At 47.0% G+C, this 14,159-nt stretch overlaps 1 protein-coding gene across 1 annotated transcript in view; it reads left to right on the forward strand.

Moving 5' to 3' along the window:
* VSNL1 (visinin like 1) overlaps positions 1-14,159 on the forward strand; it is a 105,995-nt gene that overhangs the window by 43,580 nt on the left and 48,256 nt on the right. The gene's annotated exons all lie outside the window — the stretch shown is intronic.

A 14,159-nucleotide genomic window follows, 5' to 3' on the forward strand; every position in this document is an offset into this window, starting at 1 on the left:
AAGCTGCTAACGACAACATCCTGTGGCTTGTTAAAGGTGTCTGCACCTCGGTCGGTTAAGGGTGTCCCAGGAGGACACCGTCACTGTGAAATGCTCTCCTCTTTGTGGCTAAGAACTCACACCCCCCGCAGCCCATTTGGAAGCAGGAGGGGCTGGTATACATCTGGGCATTGTTGTCCACAACGTGAACCCTTCACGCAGCATTTGTACCCTTCAGATGTTAATCTTCCCCTGGACATCAGCTAGAACTGTGCCATAAAAGGTGGTTGTTTTTGTTTGTCTGAGTTTATGGGTTGTTTGGGTTCTAGATTTGGCATGATCCAAATTCCATTTTATGTATACTTATATAATGTTATGCTTGCAGAAAAATGCATTTTTTTCTTTGAAATTTTCTAAAATTTCAAATAGAAAATATTTCTTTTATCATGTAATTGTAGCAAGTGTTGATTTGAACAATAGGAACCATCCAGAGGCATATATGTAGTAGTTTTGTAAAACTCTAACGTTGTCATCTCCTGAAGTTGAGCATTGACATGACGTGTGACTCAGCAGTTCTGCTGTCGCCACATGTGCAGGAGGATCCTGCAGGCTCGTGGCTGCACTGCTCCCAGTAACAAAACCTGGACGTACCCCAAACACCCATCAGAGGAGAACAGAAAATACACGGTGGCATAGTCACACAATAAAATATTATACAGCAGTCAAAACGTTTGAACTATAACAACAATAAAACTCTAAGTGTAAAAAGTCAATCCCAAAAGATTCTAAATCAAAGCACAAATAAAATGTAAATATACTTGATGGGACTGAAAACAGATGCAATAAAATCATATACAAAGGAAAGCAAGGAAGTGATGAACGTGAGATTCCGAGCGATGGGTACTTCCGGTGGGGAAGTACTGGGGGTGCAGCCCGTGCTCAGGTACCGATTGCTGTCAAAGTCAAGCTGCAATTCAAGCAGAAGGTTTGCAGGTGCTTAATGTGTTGTGAAGGCTAATGAACCGATTATGGGGGGCCCAGCGTGGACCACTGACGCATGCTGGGAAAGCAACATAGATTCAACAGTGCTGTGCACCTGGTGTCCGCCACAGGTGCATAAAAAACTACCTCTCACATGTGTGTGGGAAGGTGCACACACAGCTGCATGTGCTCATGTCATAAGGTCACCGTGGCATTTCTAAGAAGATTCGAATAGCTCATTATTAGCACAGAAAGGTCTTTTAAATAGGAGTGCTGAGAAAGGCATCTGTCATTCCCTGGATATAAATTGCTTGTGGGAGAGGTAGGATGGTTTGTGTTTCCTTGGTCGGTCCACCACTCTCCATGGTTTTCAAAGTCACATCTTCTACCGTTTCATCGCCCAGGAGTTAGCTTGTACCTCAGGACTGTCTCCACTCTCTGCCCCGAGGAAAATACAGACAAATGACATTTGTCAAAGCCACATTCATATCGCTGAAGGTCCTGCGCGCTGTCACCCTTGATTTAGAGAGTTCCGTGTGCCTCATTCCTCACTGTTTTTTCAGATGACAGGGGCTTGCCTTTGAAGAAATAGTTGAAATGCAGGGAATGCATTTCGTGTATGTCTTGTAAGTACTTGGCTCTGCAAAACCCCAGCCTCGAGATGGAAAACGTGTAAATGTGAAGCCTGCCTCAGCGTTTGTGCTACAGCCCGTGAAAAAGTACCGAAACCCTCCCCCGCCTTCCACCCCACCCAGCCCAGAAATGACTGTTTTGTTTCAAGAAGGGAATAGATGGCTTTCTGGACTTAGTTTATATTCTCGTCAGCCTCTTATTTTGGCCTCTCAGCAGCCATTTTCAAACTTGGCTGAGTTCTTGTACAAAATGGTCAGAAAGGAGGCAAAGTCTTCCTCTCCTCCGGGAGCTGTCCAAGGAGAGAGTGCAAGGGGTGACCACAGCGGAATCGACAGCGCACCCTGAAAGAGGAAGGCAGCTCTGGGAGGGAAGGGAGGAGCCTGGAGAGGGTGGGGACACGGCCCCTGTCCTGGGGAGTGGGCTCTTTCCCGTGGTTCCTGTCTCCTGACGTAGCTGCCCCTGGAGTCTGGCCGATGGAGCACGTGCCTGACCGCTGCGGCCCCACCGTGAGGTCGCCCCGACCTGCCTCCTGCCGACCCCACCTGCCGGCACCTCCAGGAGCGTCACTCGGCCGTCGCAGACCCAGTCCCCACGAGGCTGTGGGAGCAGGGTTACGGACAAGGCCCCTGCCGGGGGCAGCCACGATCCCCAACTTTAGAAACCCTGTGTCCCAAATGTAAAGGAAACTCCTTCACCAGCTCTGTCTTAAGATGCTTAAAAGTGAGGCTCAGGAAATCGAGGCGGCCTGCCCAGTGTCACAAAGCAGAGGGAAGGCGGACAGAGCTTGAATCCCGGGACCCCTGGGTCCCCTCGGGCCCTCCGGCCGCCTCTCCGCTGCCTTCCCACGGCCCATGCTTCCTCCTTCCCGGCGACGTGAGGGAGCGTCTGTGGGTCTCACTTAAAGACCATGGCCTCCTCGAGGGCAGGGCCCAGCTCATCCTTCTCAGCGGCCCCCACACCCTGTGGCCAAGTGCAAAGCCTTGCACACACATCACTCCCAGGGTCCATGGAATGAATTTGCAACATCCATAAAGATCAGGGATGGAAGCTGCAGGCCTCATCAGCGGGGTGGGGAACCAGCACTTCTGAAGCTAGCGGGAAAGCTCAGCGGGGTCTGCCTGCAGCGGTCTGGGGAAGTTGTTGGAGCAGGTAGTCACATATTAGTCATGGAACACCCCACATATTTGTGGTAGACTTTATATACGTGAAGTACCACTTAAGCTTCCCCATAGAATAGACATATAGAATAAACCATGCATGCTGGGCAGTGATTCTTCTCCTCACTTTACAGATGAGAAAACTGAGGCTCAGAAAAACAAGGCAGTTTGCCCAAGTGACTAAAGTGTGAAGGGGGAGACCTTAGAGACGGGGTGAGCTGATTCCTAGCGGGCACACGCCCTGCCTGTCACCTGTTGGCCAGCGAGGGCTTGTGAAACACCTGCGCGGGTCCTTCCCAGCTGGGCCCAGGTTTCGTTTCCCAGGCGCACGTGCACCCCACAATCAGTCAACACAGACCCGGGGACTGTCGGCCTAGAGCCTGCCCTGAGCAACCATCAGTGGCACAGTCAATCTGTTGGCTGAACTGTGTCAAACGCTGCCGAGTTCTACGTGTCAGGAAGCCGTGAGGTGGAGACAGATGGGAATGAGGAAGGGACAGTCTTGCCTGCCCTCCAGGACCCCGTGGCTAGTTGGGAAAGTGCAGTTAACCACCACCCAAGGCCCGATGCATAAATGCCAGAGCCGGGGACCAGCGTGAAAGAGCGAGGTAAATGTCAAAACGGAGGACTAGAGGAAGAATCGCAGCAACACAGAGATGGAAAACTCTCCTCTTGGCCTTTGAGAAGACAAAACAGCTCTGAGTAGACACTAGTCCCTCCGTTTTTCTAGCTCAGCACCTTTCCAGGAGGCCTGTGTCAGCAGCCTCTCGGCCGGCCCGGGCAGGGTCTCCGTGGCTCTGGGCGCAGCAGCTGGAGCAGCCGAGTCAGCAGCCCCTGCTGGGGAGGGGACCTCTACATCTGTCACCCAGAACCACGTACCCGAATCTCCCACCCCCACGGGAATTTTCTGCTTCCAGCCATCTTATTGATTGCCAAATTGAAATCACAAATTAGGGTGGAAGGTTTGCAGTAATAGCTGCATTTTCAGAGATGCAACTACAGGTTTAAAAGGAAACTGACCCTGGGGAGGGGCAAGCAACTGTTTGAGGGAGAAAGTCACCCACCCCAGGTCCCCTTCTTTTGTGGCTGTTGCCCTCCCAGCTTTGTTTAGCTCCTCTGACATCTGAAGCCAAAGAAACCAAGAAACACACCTGGCAGAGTCCGGTGAAGAGCCCTAAATAGGTGTTGGTATTTTTTGGAGTTTGACTTCAGAAGTTATTTTCATCAGGAGCCATTTGGGTTGGCTTAAATTGAGTAGAAAAGGCAGGCACAGGGTTAGTTAAAAAAGGTCATGGGAGGTGGAATCCAACAGGCCTGAGATTAAATCCTGGCTGAACTATGTCTTCTAGATCTTGCCTCTCCAAGTCTCAGTTTCCCGTCACCTCACCTGGCTGAGCCTCAAATGAAAGAATGAAATATAAAATGATTTGCAATGGATTGCAAAATTATTTGCCATCATAGTTGACGATCTACTCATTTACTTCCCTGGAGCCAAGATGGAAAATAGGTTTTATTTCCTGTGCCAGATCCAACGGCAACACAGAAGGTAGAGGAGGATGTAGGGGTCAATCAGCGTTCAAGGGGAGAATATTTCTTCATCAAACAGTGACATTTACTGTGCGTCTGGGGTGGGGACTGTGGCAGGTTGGGTGTGCCGCCCCATTCCCATCACAGACTCTTACGCACTAAGCTCCGTGTCCCCCGAGCCCCAAAGCCTTCCATAGCTCCCTGCTGCCAGACAGGACAACGTGTGGCGTTCAAGGCCTTCTTATCCAATCCCTACCAATCAGCTGGTGCCCGTCCCTGGCTCACCTCCACGAGGAGACTTCCTGCTTAATCCCAGCTTCTCACCATGTTGCAGATGGAGATTCTGCTGGGCTCCAGCCCAATTCTCTAGTCTCACTGCACCAATTTTTCTTCTGAGAAGGGTGTGAGGGGTTCGGTGAGGCAACTGTGAAGTGCACCTTAGACAGGTAGGAGGGCCCTGGAGTCCAATCTGATCACCCCTAATTCAACAATTTGAATTTTAGTAAAATGTATTTGCATGTAATGAAAGAGTTCCTGCCCAGTCATTCCATGTCCCTCCAAATGGTAATTTCCTAAAGAGCTTCTATGATCTGGTCATTAGAAGAAGCACTTTCAGCTTCTCCATCCAAGTGTGTGGGCTCATTCATTCATTCATTCATTCATTTAAACCATTTCCTTTGTGCTTTCTGTGGGACAGACACTGTTCTAGGCACTGCTTTCAGTAGGAAAAGGTATGTCATCTTGTTTTTGGATGATATTTTTCACTTCACCAAACCATCTTTATTTTATGACAGACTATATGGGTGGAGTTCCAGTCAATAAGAAATTTTCCACACCTAAGGCATTGGAAATACAATTCTAGTCACCAAAATTCTATTGACACTACTACCCAGGGACACATCTTAAAGCAAAATAAAAATAAATGTTATCATAGAATTAGAAGCAACTAAACATTTGTTGGTAAAGATATTTTGATAAAATAAAAAAGATTTTCTAGTTGTCAAAGAATACCGTATTATGAAAATATTTTATAATCCTTTCCATGGTTTTAGAATGCTACTTTCAAATTTGGTTCTTGTGCTTAAAAACCTGCTATTAAGAGTCAAAGATGTTCTTACTGAAAATTGTAAGCAAACATATAATAAATATAAGGTTTTATGCACAAAACCTTTGTTTGGTAGAATAGGAAATAAAAACGTGAAAAACTGTGACCTTGGCGAGTCCGCTCTCCTCTTTGGGCCTCAGCCTCAGTTCAGCATCTGTGCAAACGAACTATGCTGGCCCATAGCAGTGGCTCTCAGGCTTGAGTGCGTGTCACAGTCACCTGGAATGACCACTCAGTTGGCAGATTTCTGGGCCCTTCCTTGGGCAGCTGCTGCACTGGGCCTAGGATATAACGCAGATATCTGGATTTGTAGCATGCCCTTCCAGATAATTCCGACGGAGTTATCCCTGAATCGTACCCTGTGAATCCCTGGGATCTGTAAACGCCTAGAGCATCCTTGGATAGGCTTCAGGAGTTCTGTACACACTGAAATTGCACTTTAAATTTTGTAAGTATGCTCTCTAGGGCGAACTTTCATCAGTTCCTGAAGGGCTCTGTTAGCCAAGAAAGGTTAAGGATAGCTTGTATCTACTGGCCAGCCTAACGTTTCAGGTTCCGGGATAGCAGAATTATTGGGTTTAATTTACCCTAAGAAAAATGGAGAAAAATCCCTTCTACACTTTGCTCTCCCATACAATTTAACTGACATAAGAATAATAATAAAAGTTTCTAATCTTCACTGTGTTAAATTTGTTTTCAGTTTGAAGATGATACTTTCCTGATTCATTCAGGGCCCATTAATTGAGTTTTATTTTGTCTAGAGTCTCACACTAATGTAAACAGGGAAGCCCCAATGTGAAAAATCATAATCCTGCTTCTCGTTCATTCTCCTGAGCACTCCAGACGGGGCTCGACCTGTCTGCAGGGGACATCCCAGAGCCCTGCCCTCAGGGGGCTTGTGGTCTGGTGCCATCAAGAGGGCTTTAGTTACGTGTAGGATTTATATATATAGAGAGAGAGTTTATGGTGATCAGGGCCGTGAAGGACAAGAAAGGGGCTGGGTGGGCTTGTGGGGAAGGTGCATTGAAGCTGATCCTCACAGGAGGGATTTGGACCTAAGGGGCTGTCACTCTGTCTGGAAATTAAAAAATCTCATTGAGTAGAGTCACAAAGCTGGAATAAAAAATGACTGTTGTGTTTTCGAGCCCCTGTGCATGGTATCAGTAGGAAGCCCATCAGCTTGAGTCTTCTAATTTAAAATAAATAAATAAAAACAAAGAAACAAACAAAATAACTCTCTGGCAGTCCTGCTGAAATAGTCAGGAAAACAGCTATTGAAGACAAAGCTTGTGCACTCGGGGGCTGCCACCCTAGGCCTCCCCATATCCTCCCTCCCTCTCGCCCTCCTGCCCTCTCCTGTCTCCCGTAGTTCATTCTCTTCCTTCTTATTACTCTAAAGTGCTTCGTCTAACCCTTTGCTCTCTTGACCCTCACCATGAGCTGTGAACCAGACCTTGGGGGCAGTGTCCTCCTCCCTTTCAGTTCTAGGAGGTGAGAAGGCCCGGAGACTTGGCCAAGGTTACAGAGTGGCCAGCAGACAAACACCTGCGTCTCCTTGCCACCCACCACTTCGTGCTCCCTGTTCTTTGGCTTCATTCGGAAGCAGGTATCGGAGAGTTTCTCTGGTCTTCTTTGTTTGGAAGCGGAATGCATCAAATCTGAGCCATCCTTCCTAGACCAGCTCAGGAGCTTCTCGCTCACGAGGTCTTCCTCGATCTCCCCAACCCCAGAAGCCTTCAGTTTCTTCTTCCCCTGTGTTCTCCTGACCTTAGTTTGGGCCCCGTTTTAACAAGGTCTTTCTGTGTATGCAATACAATATCCAGCAAGCTTCTCCTGCCTTCTCTAGGTAACGTCCTTCCCCACTCCCCAGAACCTAGTACTGCTATAGTTTTACCTGTGTACAAGTAAATGCAATGTGGTTTAATCAGAAGAGCTGAATGTGTACCTGGCTCTACTGGACACTAGCCCCGTGAAGTTGGTAGTCATTTAGGCGCAGAGGTTTGTTAAATAAATCAACAAACCACTGTGACCCTTAGTTTCCTCATTGTAAAATGGGGAGAATCCTGAGTCCTGCTTATGTCAGAGGCTATCGTACAGTTAAGAAGGTAGAGAGAGCGCGAAAGTGCTTTGTAAACCGTGCGTGGTCTTGCCCAGGTGAGGTGAGTCAGTGATTTCTTGGTCTTAGGTACGTGGGCATGGAAGGGCTTCCAGAAGCCAAGCAACCCCGTCTGTCGGGCTGTGGCATCAAGGACTAGCTCACCAATCAAATATTTTGTCAAAAGCAAACATGGCAGTGATGACTATTATCTCTTCTCAACATCTGATTCAAATCAATTTTGAAAATAAAACTCTTGCCTACAAAAGACGTTCGGATGATTGATTTTCGGGGATTCAGACTCTGCATATTAATAGTAGGTAATTAAGAGCAGGTCCTATTAAAACTTTGTTGGACAGAGCTATAAACAGAAGCATTTTAATTCCTTAGGGAAATAGACATTACATAAGATCCAAAATGTCATCCAGATTGAGCTGGCGAGGATGTTGCAATTTTCAGTGAGAACCTGGGAACTCGTCTCTATTTGGAATGTTTGCCAACATGATTGGGGTTGCACTTCAACTTGAATTAATGTGGGAAACAAGAGCTGGGGTCTGAAATCTCGAGGAGGAGATGAAAATGAAGTTACAGTTCCAGGAAACCGAGATCCCACGTGAGGCTGCAGAAGGCATTTCATTACAGCAAGTCTCAGGGCAGAGCTAGTGAGCCGTGTGTCCCGAGACAGTACTCCCCAAGAGGAGCGAGGCGCGATAACCTCCCCTATCTTGCCGGGTGTGAGGTGGTTTGGGATGGCTTCCACACCTTGGGATTTTGCTTTCCCATGATGGGCAGGTTGCCAGTTGGTGGGATAGGAAGGGTCATGGCAGTTATGGCATCCCAAAGGAATGCTCTTAGATGATACCTCCACTTCTTTGTCCCCAAGATAAGGTTGGAAAGAGCCCTTTAGAAGTCTCTTGCCCATCCAGTCCCCATTTTTCCAGTGAGGAAACTGATACCCCAAAAGGGGGAGGGGCTGTCCAAAGTGACACCTTTCCTTAATTGCTCCGATTGACATCCCAAAGGATAAGCATGTCAACTCCAGCCTGATTATGGGCTTTAAAGCAAGAAGGACCTGTTCTCCTTAGTTATTCTCTGCAGCTGATGGGTCAAGGGGCATCCATTCTAACTGGAGCTAGAGCCAAAGAGGCATAGCCCGTTTCAATGGCAGGATTGGCCTTGAGGATAGCAAATCTTGTCTTGGATCGCTAAATATGAAGCTGGTTTTCATTACTGGATTTTCCTGACCATTTGAAACGTGTGATGTGGGCTTGGGTCTGAGATGGGACCGATGGCCTCGCCTTAGCGGGAAAGTGAAGTCATGTTGGCCCCCAAGACAGGTGCAGACATTCTAGCCTAGGGAATTAATATGTAAAAGTCTTTGTGGCCCTTTACCTTGAAATTCAGGGGGGCGATTTGCAGCTGCAGGGATGAGGTTCCTGCCAGGTGACAACACAAGTGGGAGAACAGGAGCCAGAAGACGGGGTGTGGGGTGGGGAATAACGAGCAGTTCTGTTGGCTGAAATGTCAGATACCCACCGAGGAGTCAGGGTAGAAGTGAAGTGGGAGGTGCGAGTGGAGCTGATCCGTGGCGGGCACTGAGTGCCGGAAAAGCGCAGGGTCTGGAAGGTTATGGACAGGGCATGTAGATGGTTTGCTAGATAGACTTCTGACATGCAGCCTTGTCACATACTACACAATAATGGAAACTCTGGTGGCCTTTATCTGTATATTTTTTTAAAAACAATGTGACTGAGTACCAAGAAGTTGCATTTCATTTTCCCTCCTAAGTGGCCGTGACTCAGTGCGTGAGGCTGCAGGTGCACACGGTGGGCCCTCCCGTATGGCCCAGGGGCCAAGGTTGACTCCAGGTATTCATCAAATGCTATCACCTGTGCCTATGTGTCCAGTACCAGACTAAAGTCGGGGTGGTTTGGGGGTCAGCAGGTGAGACCCCCACAGAGGTTCCGAGCCACCTGGGGAGTTAGAGGCACTGAGCAGGCAAGTACGACGACAGCCCAGAGCCGAGTGAGGTTCCAGGTCGTGGGTGCTCCGGGAGGAGAAGGGAGAGAGAAGTTCAGGGAAGGTCAGGCTCTGGCTTCCGGGGCAGTGAGGGTGGAACGGGGCCTGGGGTTGAGGCCCGGGAAGGACTGACGTAGACGGAGGGGTGAGGGCTAAGCCCACCCAGCAGGTGGTGAGCAGGGAGAGCCGGAGGTGGGCAGGGCCCTGCGAACAGTGGGCCCCTGCCCCACAGACACATCTGCGTTCCCTTCCTGAGGTCTGTGGCTCGGCCAGCCTCCTCCCCAGCCCTGTCCTGCCACCCATCCGCCCGGTTCCGGTCCCAGCCAGGGCCCCCTGCACTGGGCCGTCCACTTGCTTCGGAACAGGCCTTTCCCGGGCCTTCGTGTCTGCTGCTTTCTGCAGGGGAGCTGGTGGCGACTCGCGAAGAAAGAACTGGGCTATCGCATCTTTCAGGATAAAAGCAGCATCACTGGGTGTCCCCCGAATCCAGCTGGGCTTCGGCTCCTGCACCCCTGCACGAGTCCCCACGCCCTCTTTTCCGGAGAAGAAATCTCTTCTCTCTGAAATAAAAAAAGCAACAAATTCAGCGTGTTTTGGTTTAAAATGAAAGGTAAATGGGTGGCTTTGTCACCGTGGTTCACAATGATTTCTGGAAGGAGTGCAAGGTGGCGGTAGCCCTATGTTTTTATGTGTTGATTTTTTTATTACCAAATAGCACAAAGATGTAAGGTGAAGTTGGGTACATTACCGTTCTGGGCTTGGACAGTTCTTTATCAGAGACAGAAGAGCTGAGAATAAGCGTCAGGCTCCAGCAGCCGAGGCGGCTGCCCCTGTGCAGAGTGGCCCTGTGGGAGCTGCGGGTTCTTGGCAGGTTAATTCTCTTCCCTTTTCTTCAGATTCCTCAGCCATTAAATGATTCTTAATACCCACCTTGCCAGGGCCTTCCAGTAAAAGATGCTCAATAGGTAATGGTAAATATGGCCAAGGAGGCTGCCAGGATTTCTGGGGCCACGGGTTCTGTGACGGACCCCCGGGCCCCACCGTCTGTGGGCTTGTGCAGCGGAGAGAGCACTCCCTGGGGAGCTCGTCGTCTCCGGGCAGCCGTCGAGTTGCCTGTGCTCAAGGGCCACTGTCCCCACCTGGGGCGACGAGGCTGTTTTGGCTTCATCCAGGCCAACATCCTCTCAGCCTTCCCCAGCAGCCCCCCTGGCCCGGCTCTGCCACCTCTGTGCCCGGCCCAGGGGCCAGAGGGGACCCTCCTGGTGTCTGGGGCTGGGGAGAGGGGAGTAGCCAGTGGAGGAAAGCAGAGGGGGAGCCCCAAATGTGTGACTCACTCACAAGAGAGAGGGGCTCTGGGAGAGCATGACCCCAGGGCATGGGGGCATGTGACAGACCCCTCCACAGGTGACCCCGAGGCCAGTGGAGACCAAAGCCCCTGACCCCACCTATCAGGTAGGGGTTCCAGGGAGACGTCCACGCAACTTTGAGCAGCCCTCAAGGTCCCTGTTGGCTGCTGTGGGGCGTCTCCTGGGGTGGAGGGGGAGAGGGCCTGGGTTTGGCCTTGAGTCCTTTCTGGAATAAATCAAAGGATGTCTAGGTGGGTGGATGGACACTGGAGATGGAATGAGACTAACAGACATGCACTGTGGGTCAGACCCCGTCCAGGAGCCTCCACACGTTAACTCGTTAATCTTCATCAAGGTGTACCCAACCCCCAGTTTACAAATGAGGAAACTGAGGCACGAAGAGGTTAAGTAGCTTTACCAAGGTGACCCAGCCCTCAGAGCCAGGTGCTGGGCTCCATGGCCAGTGCTCCTTCCTAGGTACAGAGAGCCCTGCCCAAAACCTCGGGCCATCCTGGCCCTTGCAGATAGCAAAAAAATTCAAGTATAAATGACTGATGTGGTTCGAGGCGGCTTCCAGGACGGGGCCTGAGCCGGAGAGCTGAGCCCCAGCCTGGCTTTGCCGTTCACCTGCCATTGTCCTGCAGGCACAGTGCCCACCTCTCGAGTCCAGAGCTTCTCATCAGACAGGAAGGGGCAGACCTGCCTCCCGTTCCCAGAGCATCCGTGGGGCGCAGTCAGGAGAAGGGTCCAGGCCCCGTGGGGTTGTGGTGTTTCCTCAAGGCGAGTGGCTGCATCTTAGTCTTCTCTGCAGCCCCAGCACCCAGTAACAAAACAAGTTGGTGGAAAGAATAAATTAATAGGTGAACAAAGGGCTCTGTCTCGTAGTGTCACTGAAATTCCCAGAGCAATAAATCTACAGAGATTCACAATGAGCTGTTTCGATGTAGAATGATGAAAGAAACAGACTGCAACACAACACAACCAGTGATGCAACAGCCCCACCCTCGGCGTCTTTCTTAGGAGAATGTGAGGCCGTGGCCAGCAAAGAGAGTGGCCAAGGAGCTTTTTTTTTTTAATGTTTATTTGCTTTTTGACTGATGACATGGGTTAGCAGTTCTAGAATGATATTAAGTAGTGACAGTGCCAGGAGATCTCTTTAAAGGGAATCTTGCCAATGTTTCTCCATGAGGTTATTAAGCATTTTTATCTAGAATTGATGTTGAACATTATCAAATGCCTTTTCAACATCTGTCAAGATGATCATAGCATTTTTAATCCTTTGAGCTGCTAAATTTGGAAATTTACATTAATGCATTTTCCAACATTCAGCCATTCTTGTGTTTCTGAAATAAACCCAATTTGATGATAGTGTAGTATTCTTATAGCATGTTTTATTTTTGGTTGTTTATTTGAGATTTTTTTTTTCTACATTCATAACACCAGTTGGTTTATAGTTTTCTTTTTTAGTGCTCTATTTGTCAAATTTTGCTATCAGGGTTTTACTAGGTTTCTAAATAAATTGGGAAGTGTCCCATGATTTTTTATGCTTAAAATTATTTAAATAGCAAGGAAGGTATCTATTCCATGAAAGTTTTAAAGAAGTTATATTTATAAGCATCTGACACATCTACCTTTCTCAGAAAGAATTCTCTGACAAGTTTTACAATTTCTTTCACAGTTATTGGCCTATACAGAGTTTCTGCTTCTTTGGGACCCAATTTTGGTCAATTACACTTGCCTAAAAAATCATTTTCATTTACTTATTCAAAAGTTAACAAGTATCGAAAGTAGTAAGCCCTTAGATTTTTTACTCTCCACTATATATGTAATTCTTTTTAAAATGAATTATTTATTTTTCAAGTTATTAATCTTTTTGTTATTATTATGACATGTTCTTGTGAATATCTACGGATGGATTACAAAGTAACATTTATTCTGGTTTATAGAGTACGAAGTTTAATGTAGCTCTGTTAAATAAAGTATGTCAGTGACATCAGTCAGATTCTCAATACATTTATTCACTTCACTGTTTCATATCTCAAATTCTGGAAGAGATTGCAGTGGATATTTGTGATCTTTGGTCACTGACCAGAGGACGTGAGGATAATTGGAGGGTGAGATCATCTCCAGGCAATGGTAGCACAAGGCAGCCCCTGCGCCTGGCTGAGCACCCTTGACTGAGACATTAAATAATAGGGGGTCTTTCTCTTTTAAATAGCATATAGTTGGAATTTTTTTCTTGATCCAATCTGAGATGCTTTTTAAAGAGGCACTTAATCCAGTTATTGGGTTCTCAGTTTAAGTTCAATCTTTCTTTTATCATCTTGTTGGATAGTTTCTGATACTTTCTGCTTATCCAAAATTTTGTTTTCTGGAATTCAGCTACATTGGTTACTTGGCTTCTTATTTGTTTTTACTCTAGAAGTTTTGCATCCTGTTTTTCTGCTATTACTGGTTGCCTTCCTATCTTAAAAAATTTAGGAGCCTGTATTTCTCTATCTCCATTAAGAATAAAGCAGTATGTTGGTTTCTTCTCTTCTACAAGGTAATAAATTTAGTAAACAATACTTCCTTATTCCCATTCTGACCCCTAAATTCTCATTTTAAAATTCTAGAGATTTTAGATCCAGGCTCTTTGTTTTTAAGTTATGTATGTGTTTCCAAGAATTCATTTTGATGTTTGCATTGTCTCAGAATTACTTTATTATTTATTTACACTTTTAAGTTTTAGTGATTTCATCATGCTTTATCATTTCTTTGATAGTTCATCTTTCCTATTTTTGATCACTCAAAGTTTATATCCAGGTAAAGTCTATTTAAAGTCCATGTTTCTACTTCATCCAGAAGGAATCGGGGCACAATTTTTCAAATTGATTGTTCCAAAGAACCAATGCACTAATCAGACACCAAATATGATTAATGAGGCACCAGATGGATCACTTAATTGGGATTAAAGAAATTGACTTTTTTTTCATCTAAAGAAGAAACAACTTAAGGGAAATTTAAATATCTTCAATAATCTCAAAGTTATCATAAAGAGAATATATTTTTTTCACTATATACGAGTTATAACTAGGAAAAAGTTGAACAAGAAAGGTTTAGAAATACAGCACTATATCCTGAAAATGAATTATTAAATGCTGGAAAAGAATGCCTAGTTTCTATTCTGTGAAACCTCAGAAAAACTCTTAGGAGTCTACAAAATAAGAAATCTTGTGGATCCAGTGGATTTAATTTATCAGTATAATTGCTAGAGATGTAAAGGAAATGGAAATGGGAAAACATTTAGGATAAGTTATTTTTAATAATAACTTATT

Source organism: Choloepus didactylus, chromosome 20, assembly GCF_015220235.1.
Source record: "Choloepus didactylus isolate mChoDid1 chromosome 20, mChoDid1.pri, whole genome shotgun sequence".
Classification (NCBI taxonomy): Eukaryota; Metazoa; Chordata; class Mammalia; order Pilosa; family Megalonychidae; genus Choloepus; species Choloepus didactylus.